The following is a 14,213-nucleotide window of genomic DNA, read 5'->3' as shown; positions in this document are numbered from 1 at the left end:
CAGAGTGTTTTTATGCTAGCTTAAATGGAGAAAAGAGAAGGGTCACTTGACTTGCTTAGACTTCTAACTTTGTCCTGCTCTGCTTCCCTAGCCTGCCCCTCAGACTCAGGGAAAAAATGTGAGTTATGCTTGTGAGAGCGTAACTGTTACAAGGAGGGTGAGATTCGGAGTTGTAGAACATAACAGAGAATCTTGGGTCTGCAGGTGTGGACAAAGGAATTTGCACATATGTGTAAACTTCGGAAATGTTACTGGTCTTTGGAACATCCTCTGTACATATTTCAGAGGAGCCGGGACACATCACTCAACCCAACTTATTGTGACTTCAGGCCCCAGAAACTCAGCAAGTGTGACTGTCCAACCACTTCTCACCCCTACTTCTCAAGAAAACTTAATTAGGTCCTGGCAGATTTACCTTCCTGTTTTTAATGTGGCTATGATTGAGACCCTCTCCAGCACATAATTCATCATTGTTTTCCTTCTTCAAGGACACAGCAGTGACTTCACTTAAGATCTCTTTTTGGAACTCTAAAATGCTAACGGCTCACTAGGGTTCCAATAACTTCAGGCAAAGCTAGCGTAATTCCGTACAGTTTCTGTTTATCTGGATGTAATGGTTTAAAATATTCCTAAATACTTTAGAAAGGAAACTCTTGAAATTTTACTCTCTGCTGACCAGTACAGATATCCTTTGGGATCTTAAAAAAAAAAAAAAAAAAAACCAACAGTGCTTACTTGAAGGAGGGAGGCTGGAAAAAGAGAAGGAAGTGTAATGTTTAGACTCATTGGTTTTGAAAGACTCTTCAAATATTTATAACAGCATCAAGAATCTATTTATGTTTCTTTTTTTTTGGCATGGCTTTAAAGAAATTATATGTATATTCTCAAAGACTTTAGGTATTATTTTATAAAGAATATACTACTGCTAATAAACATCAATGTTCAAGATGATGACTGTAAACTTTTTTTTGAAGAACTGAGGCTTTTAATTTTTTTTTCTGCCTCTACTACAAATATCTTTTTGTTTTTATAAAACCACTCAAATGTCATCATACAAGAAGGTGGCCATCTATTTGTAAGCTAGGATGGTTCTGTTTCTAAAAGCACATCTGGAAGACGAATGACCTGTGCCCAAGTTCAAGAACATCCTAGTCTCCTGATAAAGTTCACAAGGAGGCCTAAGGAACAAAAATGTGATAATAATATTTTAAATAATTATAATGATAAAAGTAATTCTAAAAATATAATAATCATTATAGTGTGCTCTATGAATTCTGAAAAAACTAAAAGAAAGAAAGAAAGCAACAGAGAGCTCTTCTTCCTGCCCATGAGGTTGGCTCTTCAAGCCAACATTTCCTCTGCTTTTAACTTTGATGCCAGTCACTGTGTACTTTCATTAATACATTTTCAAAATTAATCTTCACAATGACTCTATGAGGTAGACAATAGTATTCTCCCCATTTCACAGATGAGGAAACGGGGCTTAGAGAGGTTAGTGCCTTGCCAAAGTTCCAAGGTTGTGAGTGACAGAGCTGGAACTTGAATCCAGCTGTGGCCTGCAGCCCGAGCCTCCATCCCTGCTCTTTTATGCCACCCTTGCCTTACAAGCTGCCTCTGAAGGCTGGAGCCGAGATCAAGTCAGCCTGAACACAGAGGCACCACCAGGCCCAGGAGAGCCAAAGGCCTAAATTGCTAACTCCAAAGGTGAGGACAACCTCCACTGGATTTATTGAAAATGAAATATAGATGTTCTACAATTAGCGACAATGTCAGTACTAAAATTTGGATTTGGCTTTGCCTCACTTTTTAAACAGGTGACATGAAGATAATTTCACTTAGACAATAGGACTATCATGTCCATTGAATGTCTGCTCTGTGCTTCTAGGTGCCAGGAAGAGGGAAGATAAAAAAATGTGGTTTCTACATCAAAACACAAAAATATGTGATGACTGCATCTGTGACATTGAATCTGCATTTAAGATGAACACCTAGTCAATCTCCTTAGAGGTCCACAATGGACCCCTCTTTGACTAAAATGCTAAAGTAAGTTCTTTCCTACCACATGTGACATATTCATGGATAACACCATCAAAGGGCAGTATAAGAATGCAAATATTTGTTTCCTTCAAAGGTTCATTTCCAAGTTTTCTGACTGAACTCTAAGGTTAATTTTTTCCCCAAAAATTTCTGTCACATGTATGTACATCTCTCCTCCCATATTTCCAGTTAGAGCAGCCTATGCTAAAGTCAAGCTCAAAAAAACAAACAAAATAGCAGATTTGTTTTTAGGCAGGATCCACGATCCACTCTCAGTGAGACAAAATTCTAGAGGGTGAGAGCCAGAGAGGTAGAGCTAACCATAGAGAACACCTGACTCATCTCTTCTTTCAAAAATGGAATAACTGAGCCTCTGAGAAGTTAAGTGAACTATCTGTCGTCAAAAATAAATAAGTAATAAATCCGGGACTTGAACATTTTTCTACCACCCTGTAGTTCATGAAAAGTCCAATCCTATGGTCAGAAAAACCTGTGATGTGAGCTCTGGCCCATCACAATGCTTGGAACAAGACAGATTCTCGGTGAAAGTTAGTTGAGTAAATACATGAGGGGACCCCAAGCTTCTGGTGCACCCTTAGTTATCTCCCCACTAGCCGGCTCCTACATTGAATCTTCCTTTCCTTTCCGGACTCAATTACCCAATAATATTTCACCACTCTTCCCTGGGCAGCAACAGCATCTCCAGAAATGGATGTATTACCTGAGCAGAGATGGAGACCCTCAGAGCTATTAAATTTACCAGGATGTATTTTACCAGTTGACCCCTAGATGTGCCTCACAGAGGCCGAGATGAGATTGTTTTAGTAGTAGGAGTTGGTGACAAATCCGGGGTCTAGAGCACAGAGAATTGAAAGAAAATTGGGCCAAATCTGAAGAAAATCAACGAGTTACCTGATTTGCTTGAGGTCACACAGATGCTTGGTACCAGGGTGGGGATTTGAACTCTGGCATCAAGAGCTCTCCCAATGGGCCAGAAGCCCATAGAGCCTGGTTTTGGAAGTGCTTACAGAGGGTAAATGATGGTACAGGAGCATAAAGAGCAAGGGGCAAAGGACGATGCATATCATCAATGAAAATGTTTATGAAGAACCTACTCACTGTGTGTTAGACTCACCAATGGAACTGGTGTTTTCATAAGAAGAGGAAGAAGCAACAGGAGCAGGCTTGCACAGAGGAAAAGCCACGTGAGGGCTCAACAAGAAGGTGGCCGCCCATCTACAAGCCCAGGAGAGAAGCCACAGGAAAAGCCAAACCTGCTGGTGTCTAGATCTTGGACTTCAGCCAGAACTGTGAGAGAATAAATTTCTTTGGTTTAAGCCACCCATTCTGTGGAATTGTGTGTGGCAGTCCAAGCTAGCAGAAACAACAAAGAGGGCCACAGCGAGGGGGCTGCTGAACACCGTTTGTACTTCAGTCCCATTGGCCCCCGGCTTGCCCTGGCGCAGGGAGGAGATGGGGGCGCCGCCACACAGAGGTGAACCTTAACCAGGCATTTTCACGTGAAGCAGATCCAGGCTGAAATAAATAGGCAAAAAGAGATAAATAATGATGAAAAGTGTCGACTGCCATGAACAGTTTTTTCTGTGGCTTATCTGTTCAAATTGCCTTGTTTCCTTGGTGGTTGACTTTCTATGAACAAACATTTGTCTAAGAAAAATAATTGCTTAAAAACTTATCATCTAAATTATTGGGGGCTTCAGATTGTCAATGTTTGGAAAATAATAGTTTATGTCAAGGAAAGGATAAATTTAATTGAAATGGCAGAGTAAGGACCTCTGAAAATCTTCCCCATAAAAGGAGTGAGAATCAACTGTTTCCAGAATCTGGAAATTGATCAAAGACTTGTGGCAATCTGAGAAGAGTTTGTTTTCAGAGAAAAAGGCTGAATCTGAATAAGAGCGGTAGGATGGGCGACATTGTAACTTGCTCCATCTCCAGTTCCCCTCTCCCACTGAGCCTTGCTAACCAGCAAGCAGCCTGGCAGCCACTGGAGCCTGCAGACTCGGGTTGGAGTTCCTTCAAAGACCTCTTCCCAGAGAACTGTCATTATATGATACATCAGCCAGTTCATGAACACCCCACTCACAAAACTATCTTTATTTGGACTAACTTGGTGCTCATCTACTGCAAAGAGCGTTTTCCCAGGACATGAATCAAAAACATGGCAGCTGTCTAAGGTGATGAATAATAGCTGGGTCAAACATCAGGCTGACCAAAGAGCCTAAAAGAAAAAGCTGGGAAATGAGGTGTCTATAGGGACCTTCGAAAAGCTTTGGCGTATTTTTGGGGATCTAGAAGGCTCCGTGCTTGCCCAGGGCTGTGCAGATGCTCAGGAAAGGCCTGAGAAGGCTCTGCATTCTCACCTCCGGCTGACCTGGAGGCTCTGCACAAGCAGGAAGTGAAGGCAACTACCCAGGTGGAGACCTCCTGCCTGAATGCCACACAGGTGCCTAAATACGCACACAGAGCTCCTCAACAGAGACTGGGAGGTTTACTGGTACCAAGTTTGAAATAAATTTCTGTCCAATTCTTAGCTGCCCACTAAGCGAAATGAACAGAGACTGACTTCAGTGACCACACACAACAAAGTATACAGACTGTACAGAAAAATCACTAAATAAAAAGGCAACGACAAATCCTGGGAGTGAAGAGAATCTAATTCCTGGAGTTACCACATTATATTCTTTAAGTATCCAGTTTTCAACAAAAAGTTATGACACATGCAGTGAAACAAGAAGGTATGGCCCCTACTCAGGGAAAGAAAATCAGTCACTAGAAATTGCCTTCACTCAGCAGGTGTGTGCTGTGGCATCCGTTGGAGACACAGTGGTGAGCAAGGCAGATGCAGGAGCTGACATGTAATGCGCAATGTCATGCAGTACAGATAACGTGATGTCAGGGGGTGAATGTCCTAGGAAGAAAAACAAAAGCAGGGTAGGGGGCGGGGTGATTTTAGATAAGGTTGTCAGGAAAGAACTTTAGGAAGGTGGCATATGAACAGAAACATAAGTAAAGTGCAAAGACTAGAGGAAGCAGAGTTCTAGGAGGAGGGAGCAACTACAAAAGCTGAGGGGGAATGAGCTATGCCTGAAGGACGTAAGAAGGCCAGTGTGAGTGCCAGCTCTTCCCTCAACACATAGCTGGGATTCAGCCTGCCCTTCTGCGCCTTCCACCACAACCCACACCCTTACCTGCAGCACTCACGTTTACGTTATTTCAGGAATCTTCTCTGTTCTTCTTGCCCCAAGTCTGTGGCCCACATCATTCATCCTAAACCCCACAGCTAGAATAATTTGTCCGGGACAATTTCAGCGTATCACCTCACACTCAGAAAGTTCCAATGTCTCCATCCTGCAGCTGAGTCCTTTGGTTCCTCCACCAGCATTTGCTGGCCTCCTGTTATATCTCAGGCACGTCTCTAGGCACTGCATGTACACTAATACACAACAAACACCAGGGTCCTGCTCTCACGGATCCTGTGCTCTGGAGGAGTAAGACAGGCACTAAACAAATAAACAAGCAAATATCAAGATGAGTTCATATAATGATAAGTGCCAAGAAGATAACACAGAGAAATGGAGACCGTGAGAGTAACCTAAGGTGGTCTGAGATGGTCTAGAAAATATGGGGCCACGGTCTGTCCCAGGAATGGACTGGCAGGTGCCAAGGCCCTAACATGGGGCTCTTCAAAGGCTGGCTGCACACAGCACCTCCTTTGGGAAGTCTACCCAGCACAGCAGGGAAACAGGCCACCTCTCCTCTGGGTGCCTAAAGCAGAGGGCCCACACTTCTATTTAAGTGCTTGTCAAAGTGTCAAGTTTGTCTTCCTCTAATAGATTATGAGTCCATGCAGTATAAGAACCCAGCCTACTTCATGTTATGCTACCTGGAGTACTGTCAATCACTGATAACTATCTGTGGAACAGAATTGAATGCTTGGTATCCTCATTTGGCAGGTGGAGTTATTTGCTGTTGAGCAATAATCCAGCCTTCACTCACATTTCTGGATTTTGTTAAGCCAGTGTCATTGCTGCTCCTGTCCTCTTCTGGGTAAAACTGGACAAAGTTTGCAAACTTTCATAAATCAATATCACATGAATATAAAATTATGGAACACAAATTATTGTTTGCCTAGCTAGAATAACTTTCCTCTCAAGAATGAACATGTTTTAGAAAGAAGAAACTCCTACCTGTGGGACAGCATGGATGGAACTGGAGAGCATTATGCTAAGTGAAATAAGCCAGGCAGCAAAAGACAAACACCATATGTCCTCACCTATAAGAGGAACTTAATGAACAAAACAAACAAACAAACAAGCAAAATAGAGCCAAAGGCATGGAAACGTGGAACAGACTGACAGTGACCAGAGGAGAGAAGGAGGAGGAGAGGAGGAAAAGAAAGGGAAGTGCCTAGTTAAGGAACTTTTACAAATGACCCATGGCCATGGACAGCGACATGGGGATTGACTCTGGGAGCGGGGCAGGGCAGTGGAGAGCAACAGGGGAAAAATTGGGACAACTCTAATAGAACAACAATAAAAATAAATAAATTAAAAAAAATAATAATGAACATGTTTTAACTTCTGCATTAAAATTGTCAATAAACTTCTGAAATTGATATTGACATTATAGGACTTGTGAAAAATGCTTTATCTTGATTTAGTAGTTTTATTTAAAGATGTTTGTTGAAAGACTATCACTGATCTTGTCATTCAATTAATATTATTAATAATTAATATTTTAAGAATGTCTACGTACTAGGTACAGTACATATTCCTGGGTATACCAGGGTGAATAAAATATACACATTCTGTTGCCCTTGTGAAGTTTACAGTCTTGTCAGGGATACAGGTAAGAAACAAGAAAACAAGCATGTATCATTACTGCTTATGATACTTGAAGAAACAAACAGCATACAGGACACAAAATAACAGTGAGAATTTTGCATAATGTGGTCAGGGAACCCATTTAAACCATGACTCAGCTTTGCAGAAGAGGAATGGATCTCACAGCTCTTAATAAATTCTAAATAATTTGCTTAATTCTGAAAGGTGGTTTCCAATGTCCTATAGTCATTCTATTTTTCTTCTTTCTTATAAAAAAGCTTTGTCCTCCTATTAATTAACAGTCACTGTGTGTTTATAGTATATTGCATCATTGCAAAGTAAGCATACTTCCAAGGAGACAACACTCTGTTCTTCGTCCCCTTGAAGTATATTCTTGATCATTCCTTTAACTGGTTGTGTGACAGCATCTGTGGCTGTGTTTCCTGATGGAATTGCTCCCTCCGAGTAGTTCCAAGTGCCTGGATTTCTGTGGGTTCACATTGGTCCCATCCCACAGCCACACATCAGACGCCCTTTCGGTCATGGTGTCTGGAATGTCTGGGGGGCGCCCAGGATGGGGCTTGCTCAGCCCCGTGGGCATAGGCCTCATTCCACCGCTGACCAGAGACTTTACAGCTTTGTGCTGTAGGCCCTGTGGGGGACCATGGGAAAGTGTAGATTAATTAAGGCAGATTCTTCACACCCTCACAGAGGTAATTACAGGAGGGTGCCTATGAGTTCAATTAGATGGTTCACTCTCAGAAGAAGGACAAAGAAAACAGAGGAGCATTGGAAGCACAAAGCAGATGCGAATGGCTGTGTGTGTGCACACCCAACCCAGACAGGGACGTTACTGTGAATTCCAGTGACCTAAAAAAACAAACATGGGGCGTCCCTCCCTCCCTGCATTCCTGAAGGAAATGTGTAAATACTAATCAAGAAAAGGACAATCAGATAGTCACAAGACAGGATTTTTTTTTGACAGAGATTACTGATCTGGTTGTAAGCAATTTGAGGTGCTAGGAGCCACTAGCAAAGAAACACATCTAGGATTATTGGACAACTATTAGTTTATGATTTATCAAATAAAAACAATGTGTGCCTATTCTGGGCCTGCAACAGGTGAGAAATGATAAGAAAAGCAATAAGAGAGTCAGGCAGAGAGACCACAGGTGGGGCTGAGTGACTTAGATGAGTGGCCATTGCATGTCTGTTCAGACAAGTTATTGACCACTGGGGAAAACAATTGCTTGGTTCTAAGATTAAACTCAAATAAGGACCTTAAGATGTAAATTTATTGTTGGTATGCAAGCCTGTAATTCCCATAAGCATGTCTCACCAAGATTGGATTTTTCCTATATTCATTCACCAAAATTTGTTGAGCCTCTACTATATGGCAGATCCTAATGCTTCTGGGTCCTGAATGCTTCCAAAGGAAAGAGAGGAAGCCCCTCATAGACCTCACATTCTATTGGTTGAGGGGCAAGGGTCTGGGGAGACACAGGAAATAAACTAATAAACAAGCAAGTGCTATAAAAAGCACTAAGGCACGCAATAGGGAGAGAAGGTGCAGGGTGATGAGTAGGGGTCCTTAAGAGAAACCCTCTTTAAGGGCTAGTATACACAGTGGTCAAGGAAGGCCACTCTGATAAGTGACATTAGTGCAGGAAGTGCAGGGAGATGTGGGAAAGAAGGTTGTAGACAGAAAGGGAGAAGCAAGGGCAAAGTCCCTGGGGCAGGAGTGTGCTTGGCATTACAAGGAACAACAACAAGTTGATGTGGATGAGCAAATGAGGGAGAAAATAGAAGGAAGTGAGACCAGAGACTTAGGCAGAGGCCAGATCATGTGGGGCCTTATAGGCTACAGAAGGCCTGGGATGGGAGCTGTGGACAGGCTTTGAGCAGAGGAGTGACAGTATCTAACTTAAACTTTAAAGGAATCAGTCTGTTTGTGTGTGCAAAACTGAGTGGAAAGCAGGAATACCCAAGAGAGGAGACTAGGGTGGTAGACCATTAGCACATTATTAACACGAGCTCCATCAGCCACACCAGGAAGCTCCAACCAAGGTGAGTTCGAGTGTATGTCAAACATAGTATCAGTTTCCGGGACAGTAGCTCTCTTGGACGCTTTGAAATAACAATGGGACCTAAGCAGACTATGGGGAAGACTGTCAATGGAGTGATTGTCACCAGCCAGATGCCCAAGGGGGTCCTGAATATGAGCCTCACTCCATCTCAGGGGACACACACATTTGACCCAGTTACCAAGGTTCTGTCTTGGGATGTAGGAACAATAAATCTCCCAAAGCTGCCGAGTTTGAAGGGGACCATGAGTCTTCAGGCTGGAACTTCCAAACCAAATGAGAACCCCACAATTAACCTGCAGTTTAAGATCCAGCCATCTGGATCTTTGAGGCCATCTCTGGACTCAAAGTGAACCATCTGGACATGTATGGAGAGAAGTACAAACCCTTTAAAGGCATAAAATACATGACCAAAGCTGGAAAGTTCCAAGTTCGAACCTGAAGGGAGAGTTTTGCAAAGGGAACAGTCCTTTCTTACTTGCCTAAAAGTAAAAAACTATCAGCCTGTCAAAATAAAATAAAATAAAATAATGAGTTCTTTGAGTCAAATTACAAACTATAACATTTCAATTAATCGGAAAGTTTGTGGAATAGATCAGCCTTATGACTGCACTGTCCAATATATTAGCCACTAGCCACAGGTGTCTCTTGAGAACATGAAATGCAGCTGGTCTGAACTGAGATGTTCAAAAAGTATAAATTACATTGAGTTCTGAAGATGGGGTGCTAAATACAAAACAAAAAAGTAAAAATCAGAATGTGAAATATCTCATTGATAATTTTATACTGGTAATATATTAAAGTGATAATGTATTGATATACTGGGTTAAGTAAAACAGACTTTTTCTCTCCTCAGATCTTTATTACAGATAGCATGCATGTGCATGTTATTCAATATTATATTGTTTTCTAGCAAAAGCATAATTTCAATAAAATGACCAGGGTTTGTATTTCTTTCTTTATACACTACAGGGCCCAGTCGCCTGTTAGTCACACAATATATGCATTGAAAATGCTTGACCTATTGAAAGGAAGGTCGTGAATGCTAAGCTGTTGACAAGCTGCTCGCAGAATTATTGAAAACAAGTTCATCTTAATACGATTATTTATAGTGAAACCAATAGACCAGTTGCAATAAAAAGAATAACATGGCTTCTTTTCTCCAAGGAATTAATTTGGCAAAGTAATGATAAAGGAAAGTAATCTCACTTTTAAGACAGGACCACGTTTTCCAAATGAAGTCAAAGGCCTTGGTAACAGGCTCTTCCTTTTCCTCCAGCTACCTCTGGTCCCCACCACCAGTGGGTCCCATTCCCTGTGAGAGTCAGTCCTGTCAGTGATGGAGGGAAACAAGACTGGCCCTGGAGCTCGTGGAATCCAGACATGAGAACTAAGCTGTACCTTCACAGTGGGGAGGAGGCAGGTCCTCGTCAGGACTGGAAAAACATACTCTTGAAATTAATGTCACCTATTTCTTTTCACCTGTTTTCCTCCATATTTTATATTTTACTAGAACATGACAAAAGTATACAGGAAAAATTGTTTACTTTTTAAAATGTGGTTACTAGAAAATTTAAAGTCACATATGCAACTCACACTTACGGCTCACACTGTATTTGTATTGGACAGCACTGGTGTTATAAACTGAATTAGACAAAGAAATCCTTTGTTATCTCAAGACTTACTGAAAATTTTTCTAAGATGTATTATCTCTCTTCTGATTTTAATAAACAAAGTTACGCAAACATAGCTAATGTAACTGAATTCAATTTATATGTGTCAGTGATTCTGCATCACAAAACTCTGTTCTCAACATTTTTCAGTAGACCCATGGTCGTGAAGCTAGTAAAATGGCTCTTCTATGTTGACTTTGTCCTTGGAGGGGTCCCTGGCCTGGGGTCCTCGGCTTCACAGGTTCAGAACATGAACTTGGTAAATTTCCTAGCTGAGACCTTAGGGACATGTTCTTCACGAGTTGTTATGAGAACAGCAACTTTCCAGAAGAACAGGCTTTTCTGGGTCATTCTGTCTGACCTCTTGCTAATTCATCTGTTCACCTCCCAAAGGTGTGTATGTCTTGGGTTGGGCCGCAAACCGAGACAGGGCAGTGAAAGCTACAGGGTGGATCCACTGCATGGGGGCTGGGAGGCTCTAAAGGCGGTGGATTCACACAGTGAGGCTGTGGTATGGAAATGGGGCCGAGAGCCCTCAAGAGACAGCTGCTGACATGAATTACCACAGGCCACACATGTCCCAGTCTTAAGGTGCCTTTCCAACATTTCATTTTCCAAGAATGATCAAACTCTTGGGGAACAAGTTGAATTGTTCAAGTTCACCAGAGGTGGCCATACACACCTAAAAGGCAACTTAGCGATTTATAGGAAGAAACAAAGTGTTAGGGATCAGAATGTTTGAGTCTCAGAGCCTCTTTGTTCTGCTCTCTGTGAGGGAAACTGATCTCAGGAGAGCAATCCATCAGAAATTGGAGGTTGCTTGATAGGCAAAGGCAGTGAATAGAAGAGATAGAAGGGTGTCCCAGACATTTGCAAAAAGGGAAAAACAGATACCCTCTGAAGACTGAAACTATAAAGGCAAATCACCCAAGTGGTCAAAGAGGAACCATTTATATTGGGTAACTTGGAGTGAATGCTCAAGATATATTCACATTCTGTGTCTAATCTAAAGTCAGTAAGACAGAATGATTTCAGAGCAAGACTTGATTGAAATATTAGCCTATTTCATGGAAGAATGTGCTACTAACCCACAGAAGCAGAAAAGGAAGTGTTTCAGAAACAAATCCCAAGACCCTAGAGAGTGTCCTGAGTGGAGGTGGCATGGAGACCAATGAAAGCTGCAAACTCCAGCTGTGGGGAGGTCGGCCAGCTGTCAGAGCCTGGACCACCCAGTGTCTGAAACCAGAAACTATGTTCCCCCGTTCTGACCCCAGTAACAGGAAGATGATAACCTGGCCTTCTGTGCAACTTTTCAGTGGAAAAGACCGTGCTGGTGAGCTCACTTTGATTATCTGGTCTGCCTGTGAATTATATTTCTCCAACCTGGTAAGTTCATTGGACTTATGGTTGGAGATAGTCGTCCCTTATGGGTTTTTTAGACATGGAGTTCATTCACAAAATGAAGCACATAAATGAATTGTGTTTCTGAGATTACAAGGCTTACTCAAGTGGCAAATTCACCAAGTGTGGCTGGTGTATTCCTTCTATTGAGAGCCCTCTGTGTTACTAAATTCCACTGCCTTCCAGTACATCCTTCAACAGTGAGCATAAAGAAACATGCTCCAATCTGGCTAAGATACGCAACTCGGACTCTGCGAGTTCAATCAGTTAACCTCAGCCCCACACTTTGGAGAGCTGTGCAGGCTGCTTGTGTAGAGAAGGAAAAGCACCAACCTGAATTTTCATTCAGGAAAATCAAGAGTTCTTGATAGACGTATTGCAGAACCAAAAAAGCTCAACTGAGTGCCTTCTGTTTTATTTTCACTTTGAGACAGGCCCATGAGAGTAAACAGGTGAACATACATGTTCTTTAAGGCTAATTCGCAAAACCTACAGACCAGGCAAGAGAGCCGAAAAGAGATACTAAGCATATTAATCACATCTGTTCTAAATAAGGGTGACTTCACTTGGGTCCTCATGGTATTCTCACTAGGAATTTCTGTGCCTCTTAATTTCAGAATATTTCAGTCCTTAAATCTGAGGTAGCTCATTAATACAGCCATGTTCCAGATTCTTTCCTAACCATGCCTTTCAAATCTGTGCAAATTAGCATTCAGTAGGGTGGTTTAAGATGAGGACTCCTCCTCCCCATGTACCCAATACGTCTACCTAGGTTTGCTTTCTAGAAGATCATAATGTCAGTTGGCTGGCTTACATTTTAAGAAGTAAAAGCAATGATCAAAAGTATTTAACAGAGTGATTAAATAAAATTAAGTTAATGGTCTGGTTTGTCCATTCCCCCAAATGGCAGAAATCAGTTCCTTTCAACAGAGCTCATAGCACAAAAATAACCCTGATAGGGTGCCCTCCAGCTTAGAGTTTGGTCAGGCCAGAGCTTAGACTACATCTCATAATGGAAAATAGCTGTCTAGTCCCTCAAGGTCAGACATTCCGGATATGTATTCCTATTAACAGCCTTCAATATTTGCCAGGTCTGAGCTCTGAGCTATGCAAAGTTAAGTCTTCCTAATCTCTTTCTTGTCATATCCTACTTTCAAAGACTAAGCCATCAGACATGTGTTCAATAAACAGGCAAGATGAGTAAACAGAAAAGAAATAAATTAAAGAGGTTGATGTTTTAGTAGAAACAGAATTATTGTGTTCTGCCCTGACCTAGTGGCTCAGTTGGTTGGAGCATTGTCCCATACACCGAAAGGATTTGAGTTCCAGGTCAGGGCACATACCTAGGTTTCGGGTTCAATCCCCGGTCAGGGCACATACAATGGGCAATTGATTGATGATTCTCTTCTCTCTCTTTCTCTCTCTCTTTCTGTCTCCCTCCCTCTCTCTGTCTCCCCCTTTCTCTCTCTCTAAAAGCAATTTTAAAATGTCCTAGGGTGAAGATATTTTTTAAAAAGAAAAAGCAGAGTTATTTTGTTCCTGCAAAAGCCTTATGTTCTGGGTTACTTCTGAACATCTCTGGAGCTGGATGAGAGAGGGCTTTGAGCTCTGGATAGACCTTATAGAGCATGAGTCACATTACATAGTGGTGAGTTGATGGGAAAGGAGAAGAGCCAGCTCTCAGTAGCCATGTCTTAGATTTGTAAATGCTGTCTGGGGCCTACAGGCAAGTCTTTTTCTCTGAGGCAACCATTTGATATTAGAAAAATAAATAAATAAATAAAGGTTTAAAAAGGTGAAGTAATTTTCCCAAACTCACACAGCCTAGGAGATGCAAATCTGGGATTCAAACCCAAGGGCCATGCTCTTTCCAATGAATCTCATCAACCCAACCCTGCAGCCCTGAGTCTTCTGCCAGGTAACTGGGGATATATATCCTGAACCCAGCTTTGCGTACACACGGGCATCCACAGCTGAGGGGGGAAATGGCTTTGGCACAGATACAAGTGGTCTAGCATTGAGTGACAAGTCAGGTACCATTGCTACCTCCAGGTTTGGAAGGCAAGAAAACCATTGTCAAGGGAGTAATCCAGTCTCTTCAATCAGGGACTTCTTAAATAATTGCTCCAAAAGGAGTAGAAATTAAACATTCTTTAGCATGCAAAGAGTAT

Source organism: Furipterus horrens, unplaced genomic scaffold, assembly GCF_987537825.1.
Source record: "Furipterus horrens unplaced genomic scaffold, mFurHor1.1.pri manual_scaffold_3, whole genome shotgun sequence".
NCBI classification, from domain to species: domain Eukaryota; kingdom Metazoa; phylum Chordata; class Mammalia; order Chiroptera; family Furipteridae; genus Furipterus; species Furipterus horrens.
The sequence above is the reverse complement of the archived record's forward strand: the minus strand, read 5'-3'. Positions refer to the sequence as shown.